Source organism: Dendrobium catenatum, unplaced genomic scaffold (assembly GCF_001605985.2).
Source record: "Dendrobium catenatum unplaced genomic scaffold, ASM160598v2 original_scaffold_171370, whole genome shotgun sequence".
Classification (NCBI taxonomy): Eukaryota; Viridiplantae; Streptophyta; class Magnoliopsida; order Asparagales; family Orchidaceae; genus Dendrobium; species Dendrobium catenatum.
In genome coordinates, this window is record NW_021489792.1 from 152,776 (window position 1) to 161,892 (window position 9,117).

Consider the following 9,117-nt stretch of genomic DNA (forward strand, 5'->3'; position numbering starts at 1 on the left):
AGACCCTGTTGCTCCGCCGGATCACCAATTAAGGACCTCACCTCTGCCGAACCACCGTGTGACGCCGGTTCTTCCCCGGACCACCACTTAAGGCCCTCACCTCTGCCGGATCATTGCCTGACGACGTTGCTCCATCGGACCACCACTTGAGGCCCTCACCTCCGCCGGACCACCGCTTGACGCTGTTGCACCGCCGGACTACTACTTAAGGCCCTCACCTCTGCCAGACCACCGCTTGACGTCGTTGGTCCGCCAGACCACCACTTAAGGGCCTCACCTCCGCTGTACCACCGCGTGACGCTGTTGCTCAGTCGGACCATCAGTGTGATGTTGTTGCTCAGTCGGACCACCACTTAGGGTCCTCACCTCCGCAGGACCACCACCTGACACCGTTGCTCCACCGAACCACCACTTGAGGCTCTCACATCTGCTAAACCGCCACTTGAGGCCCTGTGCTCCACCAAAACATTACCTAAGGCCCAGACTTCCATCAAACCATCACCTGAGGCCCAGTCTTCTGTTGGGCCACCACCAGACGCCCAGAGTTCTACCAAAGTAATGCCCTACTACAATGGTATTTCTGACCTTGGTCTCCTGCAAATTATTGGCCTTCCGACCTCTATCTCCAGATGATGGTTTTTCTGACCCCTATCTCCTGCCGACTACGGTCCTTCTGACCTCCGTCACCTACTATGGTCCTTCCGACCTCCATCAAAAGACTACGGTCTTTCAGACCCCTATCTCCTACTGACTACGGTCCTTCTAACCTCTATCACCTTCTATGATCCTTCCGACCTATATCGCTAGACAACGATCTTTCTAACCTCTATCTCCTGTCGATTACGGCCCTTCCAACCAAGCAAACATGTCTATGTTGATTATTGTAACTCCCACCATATAATGTGCTCTATATGACGTACATTTGCAAAGGCCTTCTCCCTAAGAAGGGCCTCATTTGTAATCGACTACAAGTACTAGTGGATTCATTCAAATTGGACCAAGCCCATGGTTTTTCCCCTTTTTTAGGGGTTTTCACGTAAAAAACTCTTGTGTCTCTTATGTACGCTACACCCTCTCACTTATTTGATTATGTGCTGGATCTTCGTACAATGCTAAGACTTTAAACTATATATTTCTCTACCGCCGCGAATACTCCAAGATGCAATAATAATGAAAAGCTATTTTAGAAAGTTGTAATAAAGCTGTTCCAAACGAAGCCTGAGATGTATTGCTTCATAAAGTAGCTTTCTAGTACAAAGATATTTGGTTCAAAAAATTTTTGTTTGTTGCAGGCTACAATATACCCGGCAATAGAGTTAGCAATTTTCATCTCAGTGTTGTATACATATCCCGCACACAAATAGTGAATTTAGTAACACAACATTTTTTACGTAGGAAACCCTAAAAAGTGGAAAAATCACGGGGTCACGCCCAGTTGAAATGATTCCACTAGTATTTGAATGGATTACAAATAACCAACTAGTCCTATTGAGGACGACCAAATTACAATAATCAATCGTTTGGTTAAAATCTAGTGATGGGTGGAGTTCGAATGGACATCCGACAATGTTTGGTGGTCGGACAGAAATCCGGCGTCAGTTGGCGGCCTGGCGGCAGAAGTCTGGTGTCATTCGGTGGTCGGGCAAAAGTCTGTTGTTAGTCACTTCCCGGGTGGAAGTCTGGCATCAATCGGTGGCTGGGTGGAAGTTCGGCCTTAGTTCGTGTCCGGGCGGAAGTTCAGTGGTGGTCTAGGAGTGGTGGCGAAAGAACTCTAGTTTCTCACCCTTTTTTTTCTTCCTTCTCTTCCTTATATATCCCCTTTCATGATGAATGAGAGATCTATTTATAATTTTCTGAGAGTGTCATGACCAATAAATAAGAAGGAGAGCAAGGGTAACTTGGGAGTGGTTTGAATGGACGGCTGATGTTGATTCACTTGATCGTGGAATGTTTACTAAGCATTTAAATGACTTAATAATATCAGAATTTGATGATCTTGAGCTTGTTGGATTTGTCCCGTTAAGCCGCTAGATTCGACTATAAGAATGTTACTTTTGGAAATCATTTGATCACCCAACTTATGGTTTAAACTTTTCAAATGCAATTCAGGTCTTCGATCTAGACCCAATTCGGCTCAGATTTAGTTGAATTTGGTGTCGTTGGGTTCGTATTTTTGAGACGTTCAATTTGACTATAAGTTTGCTTAAATCAGAGTTCAGATGTCCCCATATTTAATTTCAGAAGTTTCCAACTTGATTTTGCCTCAAGATTAATGCTTGATCAAGATAACTTTTTTATGATATATTAGTTGCCCCCTATTTTCAGACATCGAAGCTTGCAGAGTTTGAAAATATATGTCATATAATTTTAAATTGTTTGAATTGTAAAATTATAATTTCAAAAAATTATGAGGGTGCGACTACTCCCTTGACATCAATGTGGGCCTCCCCTCGGGGTTGTGAATCAAGTAAACTACCCTTAATTATAAATTGAGCATGTTCTGAAGTTAACATATCGATTGGAGCAAAAACAATTGAGAAATTATGCTCCAAAACATTTGCAATTGCTCAAAATTGATTATAGAAGCTTTGTTGAGCTCTAAAAATTCTAAAATTGGATTTGGAATATCAAAAAATGATTTTGGGGACCTAATAAATGTTCTATTTGGACTGTCTTGCTCGAAAATTAGGCACAAATGTACATAGACGGCCGAACTGATCGGTCAGCCAGCAGCCAGCGCGGGCACTGGTACGTCATTTTAGATGCGCCCTTTGGGGAGTACGGTCTGAGTAGAGCAGCCGGTTTTAAAACCAGCTGCAGTTATCTTTTTTTCGTGCACCACCCTTTTTTTCGCGTGGGTGGTAGGCACAGTGCCGCCCGCTTCTTTAATTTTTTTTAGAATTTCAAAAAATGTCAAAATGAGGCCCAAAAATTTCAAAAAAATTTAAACACTTATGCAGGAAAATCCACCCCCCCCCAAATTTTGAACTATTTTCCACCTTTTTTATCCTATAAATCCCCCCTTATGTAGGAGAGAAATTGCTCATTTTTTTCTCATTTCTCTCTCTAACTTTCTTACATTTGATTCCTTCCATAGTCTTGAATAGGTGCCATCTTCTATCAAGTAGAAGTTCCCCTCTCTTGTGTAGAAGTTTGAATTTTAACCTTTCCTTACCTTTATTCCCCATTTTTCTTCTTACTCTAGAGGCTTTCCATTATTTTTAATCGGTGATATCTCTAATCCAAATTTAGTGTTCCTTAGTAGTGAAGAAGCTCAAATAGGTGATCACACCTCCACCAAAATTACCCTGGCTAAAGGAGATTATCCTGTTGTCCAACATGAATGTAAAAAGAAGCCTCACAAGGTGGCAAAGGCGGATCATGTTGCCTCCACTATAACCAGCTACTCTTTAATCATTTTTAGGAAGAGTTATCATTTTCGTAATGATCTTGTGGTAAAGGTGCTTGAAAAGTTAGATCGTGCATGTTCTCCTCCTCCAAAATTTTTGACTATTTATGAGTTCAGTTTACGAGCAAGACTACGATTTCTACCTCTGTCGGTGTTGATTGATATTCCAGTGACAAATAGAGTGAGCTTATCCTAGTTTTTTGTAGAGTCATGTCGATCATAATGCGATTTATCATATTTTTTTAGAGATCGTGGTGCAATATTATCTCTAGAGTACCTTTCTTGGACGGATTGACTTACTTGTGATACACTAGGTCATATCACTTTCAAATCCAAGTGGTTGTATATTCTCACTGGAGACCCATCAAAGAGTTGGATTAATAGATTTTTCTTCATGCAGAATGAATGGAATTTATTGGAGAGATGGGGAAAGTTGAAGGATTTACCCTTTTGCCCTTCATGTTGGAGCAGAAGATTTATTGAAGATGCTTAACCTTCATGATTTAGGCACCATTCACTATGAGCTACATTATTTGAGTAAATATATAGATGAGGAGTATTTATTCATGGTGGGACTATGTACGTAGGTAGAGAGATCTCATGCACATATGCTAAAGAAGTTGGCCAAAGTCTCAGAGATATTTGTCCACACTTCAAAGGTTCCCCCTAAACATTTAGTGGATGATAGTGATCCACAGACATCTAAGAAGAAAGGGTGGAAGAGATTTTGATTGTTAATAATAAAGGTCATTGTTCTTCTCCATCCAAGTTACACATTTCAGAAGATGTTTTGAAACATCAATATATTAAATGTAGATGAGTTGATGAACTAATGAGTTCACAGTTTCTTTTTTTATTTTTCTTTTTACACTTTATAAGGATATATCCCTTACAAACTTCTACTAATTATTTTAGTTGCTGCAACATATGGATCTTGAAATTGAATTAACTAAGACCTTGAATGATTTGAATAATGACTTTGTGAAGATCAAATATCTTCAAGAAGAATACAAGAAGAAGTATGATGGTAAGATCAGGGAGATGAAGTAGAGGAGCAGCTAGCAGAGTACAAAGCAGAATTGGTTACTAAAACAATTTCAACTTGTTTATAGAATCAACAGATGTATCACATTTATATTGAGTTGATGATACACAGACATCTATTAATTAGCATGTGAAAGATCAATAGATCATTGAGGAGAAGATAATAGCAATTAAAAATGATAATAATAGGTCTCAGAGTCTATTGTCGAAAAAAGAAGCCAAGTCTAAATTAGAACCTTCATCTTCCAGAGTCATAGAAAAATTTGAGAAGTCTGTTTCCTTCAAGATGATGATTTAGGATCATGTTTAAGAAACTCGTGATCATATATATGATGTGGAGGTGAAGGATTTAGAGTTGGAGTGTATGGAGGAAGGTTTTATTCGAGGTTTTCTGAAAGGAGTATATCTGGTGCAGCACAAGATTGGAGTGTTGACCTCATTTTTATATCTCAAATCCCTTGAGAGTTCAAACCTATTCAAATAATCAATCAACAAACTTATCGATTAACTTTCAATCAATATCCAATCAACATCTAATCAACCTGCATACATCTAATCTTCAATCAAATACCTGCATTCAACCCATCAATGATAATAATCTTCATTTAAATTCCCTCAAGCACTCCTTCTAATTAAATAGCTTGACTCATCACCTTAGCTAATTCACTTGTCGACTAGATTAACTTGACCTAAACTTGGTCAAACCAGACCCAATTGATCAAATCATTGCAAGTGATTCAATCAAGACACCGTTGAGCACTCAAAACTATTCCATCACATAATCTAATCTCTCTGAACTAAACATCATGAGTTGACTTAGCCAATTCCCCCGAGCATTGGTCAAACTATATCACATAGAGACTCCTTTTCTTATGCATTAAATTCACATTCCCAAACCTCTCATACTCTGTCAAATCTATACCTGAACATCACCTACACTATATTATATCAACTTTGCTTAAGGTTGACTGGTCAAACTGGTCAACTTAAGCTTTAAAGACCCATCTTCATGATCAAACCTATGGACCCGACCTCCTTGCTTAAAGCTAGACCTATGCTTAAGTCCAAATGACTCGGTACCACACATAAATTCCACCTCAGCTCTGTTGACTCCTTTGACCGGTCAAAATGTCAACATATGCACAAACGAGCTTATATAGTCAACTCGACCAAATTAACTCATGCAGCTCATAACAGGCCTGTCCAGCCCATGGAGATCATTTCGGAAATTCCCCTGGTCTTAGCTCAACCCAACCCAGCCTTTGGTTTGGCCCCCAGCTCAACCCAATGGCTAAAAACACTCTCCATGATCAACACTTTCAAATCAAGTGCTCCCTTCAAAATAGATCAATCCAGTCGTTCAAATACATTCTAGAATGTTCTTAGAGTTCATCTAGACTGATCCCAGCCGCTTATTTTATCCCTAGATATGTCTTACCGAGTTTTGGTCCCTCCCCACTTGAAAACAAACTCTTGCACTCCCAGCTCATACAGTCCTCTCCCTCTGCTCCCTAACGACCTAGGCTAGCTGTCAAACATCTAAGACTCATTCCTGATCCATCCCAGCCCTCCATTTTCCCTCCAAATCGTTGAATAGGGTAAGAGGGATGGGATCACTTAGGCTAAGCTATCTCTCACTGTAGTCACCCCCAAAGCTCTGAGCATTTTCGTTTTCATTTCTCTGAGCTTCCTCCACATCCTGAGCATCATCCCCGACGTTTGGAGCTAGTCGGAGAGGAGATCGAAATCGAGCCGAGAGAGTGTTCGTCCAAAATACTCTATCTCCCTGTAGAAGCTTCCTCGGGGATTAAAGTCTTCAAGGGAACAGGACGTGGACAATCCACAAATTCAACCGTGATTAAATCGATCAAATCCATCCATTATACCGAGGTAAATCTCTAACCCTAGGATTTTTTCTAGGTTTTTAAATAACTTTGAGTACATTGCATCAAATGGCTTAAAATTAAATCCCCACTACTTCTTAGACTTTTCCAAGACTCTATTTAAATATCAAATCATTTCGTTAATTATTTTATGAAAACAAGATAAAAAATGATCCTAGGGTTCTCGATTTTGACAGAGGAGGAAGACAAGTTGTTAGCCGTTGGATCCGTTCTTTTGAGATCAACGGTTGCGATTAGACCTGACTTATACCTCGTTCCAATCTCTTGAAACCCCAATTAGCCAGATCCCCATCCGGCTAGATCTACACCGTTGATCCAAACCGTGGGATCTCAGATGATAGTGCAATCAAACTGAATCAAGCTTGATACCGCGGGTTTAATCTTGACCGTCAGATTAGCACATCGTTAGATCCGACGGTTTATAGTTCCATCGAGCTGGATAAGTGGAGGGCCCCGCGTGACCGCCGCCGTCCACACGGCGAAATCCGCTACCGACGCGTGTCTGGTCAGCGCCGCCGTTTTGACCAGACTATTAAAATCCTAAAATAATCCAGAAAATACTCAGAACTTCGAAATAGCATAAGAATTTGAATTCTTATCCATTTTTGGAGTTCTTAAGCTTGTTTTGTTTGTATTGTTAATTACAATATTTTAAAAATAATTAAAAATTATATTGATTAATATTTTTTTAATAATTTCAATAATACATAAAACCTTATTTTATTTTTAAATAAAAATATATATCTTATTTTGGGTTAAAACTTTGCAGAGGTATTCCAGGTTCTAAGACTAATCTTCTATAATTTTCTCAAAGCCATTTGTAGCAATTTCTTTTATTTTGTGAGTTTACAAAAACCTAGGTCAAAATTTGATTTAGATTTTTGGAAATTCACAAATAATCCCAATTAAATCCAATTCAAGCATATTAGGGTCCTATGGAGTCAGTAGGAGTCTCTCTCTTACTGATAAGTAGACTTGGTTTATTAATTAAGTACGATTCTATAAAGATTTACTTGTTTTAGAATATTAGATTATATATGTATATAGTTATCTATATACATATATAATCATCGAATCATACATAATTAAGATATAAAATTGAGTGGGAATATACTTAGAGAGGTCTCTTTCATCTCTAAATATTTTCAACTCAATTTGATATAGCCATATCTCCATAATAAATTATTAGGGATCATGTTATGGTCCATGGCCTAATAATTTACCATGAACAATTCCATAGAACATTAGGATCACTTCTCTTTATTTGCTCATGATTGGTTTGGTGTGTTTATAATTAGTGTTTAAAGGGTTAGAAGAACATGATTTTCCACCCTATAACCTAGTGACACTAAGGACAATAATTAAGGATAGTGTCTTAGTTAACTTAGATCAATTTAGGACAAACTACACATATCCTTTTTGGGATAAAACATAAACATAGAAAAAATAGTGTCATATACCTCTTGATCAAATTCACCTTGATTGGACATTAATGGATCTTATAACAACTAGTAGATTTAGGTGACCCTTCTTTAAGGGTCTTAATTTTCTATAAACACAAATAAATCCAAATAAATCAAATAAAATGTATGAAAATATGAAATAAGCTTATTTTAACTTCAATCAACTCTAAATCAAGTCTACAATCATATAAAATTGAAATTAAAATCTAAACTTCACTAAACAATAATTAACCCTTAATCAACACTTAATCACCCTTAAATAAACTTTAACTAAATAAATCACAATAATCTAAATAAAAATATTTAAAAATTCAAATTAATTATAAAAAACTCTAAACTAACTAAATAATCAATTAAAAATTAATATGAACATAAAACCCATTTAAACTCTTACTAAAATCCTTAAATGCCCTTAAATAACATAAATTAAATAAATGCTTTAAGTTCATTAATAAATCTTTTATTCTTAATTAAATCATTAAAAATTCAAGAAATGATTAAAAATTCTAAATATTACAATAAAATTCATTAAAACTAAATTAAATTTTAATTCATTTAAACTAAATTAATTTGATAATTTGATTGGTTAAATTTTATTTTAATCAAACAAATTTGATTATTAATTTAGATTAAGTGGATTAAGGCCTTTATGCCTAAAGCTTGATTCCTAGAGAGGGCTTAGGCATTTTTGATTTAAAGGGCCTTTAATACATCTAAATAACCAAAAGATCTCCTATGTATTGTGCACAACTCCTTTTAGGAAGGTGCTAATACATTTGGATTTGGAGATCTTCAAACCCTTAATAATATACTGACCTTATACGACGTACTAGATTCATTTGGGAGGGTACGTGCTATTGCATTGCAAGGTCCCTTTCTCTCTTCTAATAAAATTTTGAGGACTCTTAGATGCACACTTATCTTCTTTATAAGACGAGTGTTCATTCTGAAAGTCTTAGGATTTATAAATTGATAACTTCCTACACTTAGGGAGTTATCAATCTATAAGTTCTTTAAAACTAAACCAAATAACTTTAACATCTAAAAGTGGAATAATGTAAAATTTAAATACACTCTATTTAAACTTCAATTAAATTCCCATTTGGCCTTTTAATAAATAAACTCTAATAATACACGCAATTCAAACATAAATTCCTATAGGACCTATCCAAGCCACACGACCTCTTTCACACACTTAGATGTTTTCTAGGATAACCAACTTTAGCCTCGGCTAGGCTGGTGGATTATTGTGGTTTGATTGCAGGTGTCTTGCCTAGAGGGTACCTATGTTTGTTTG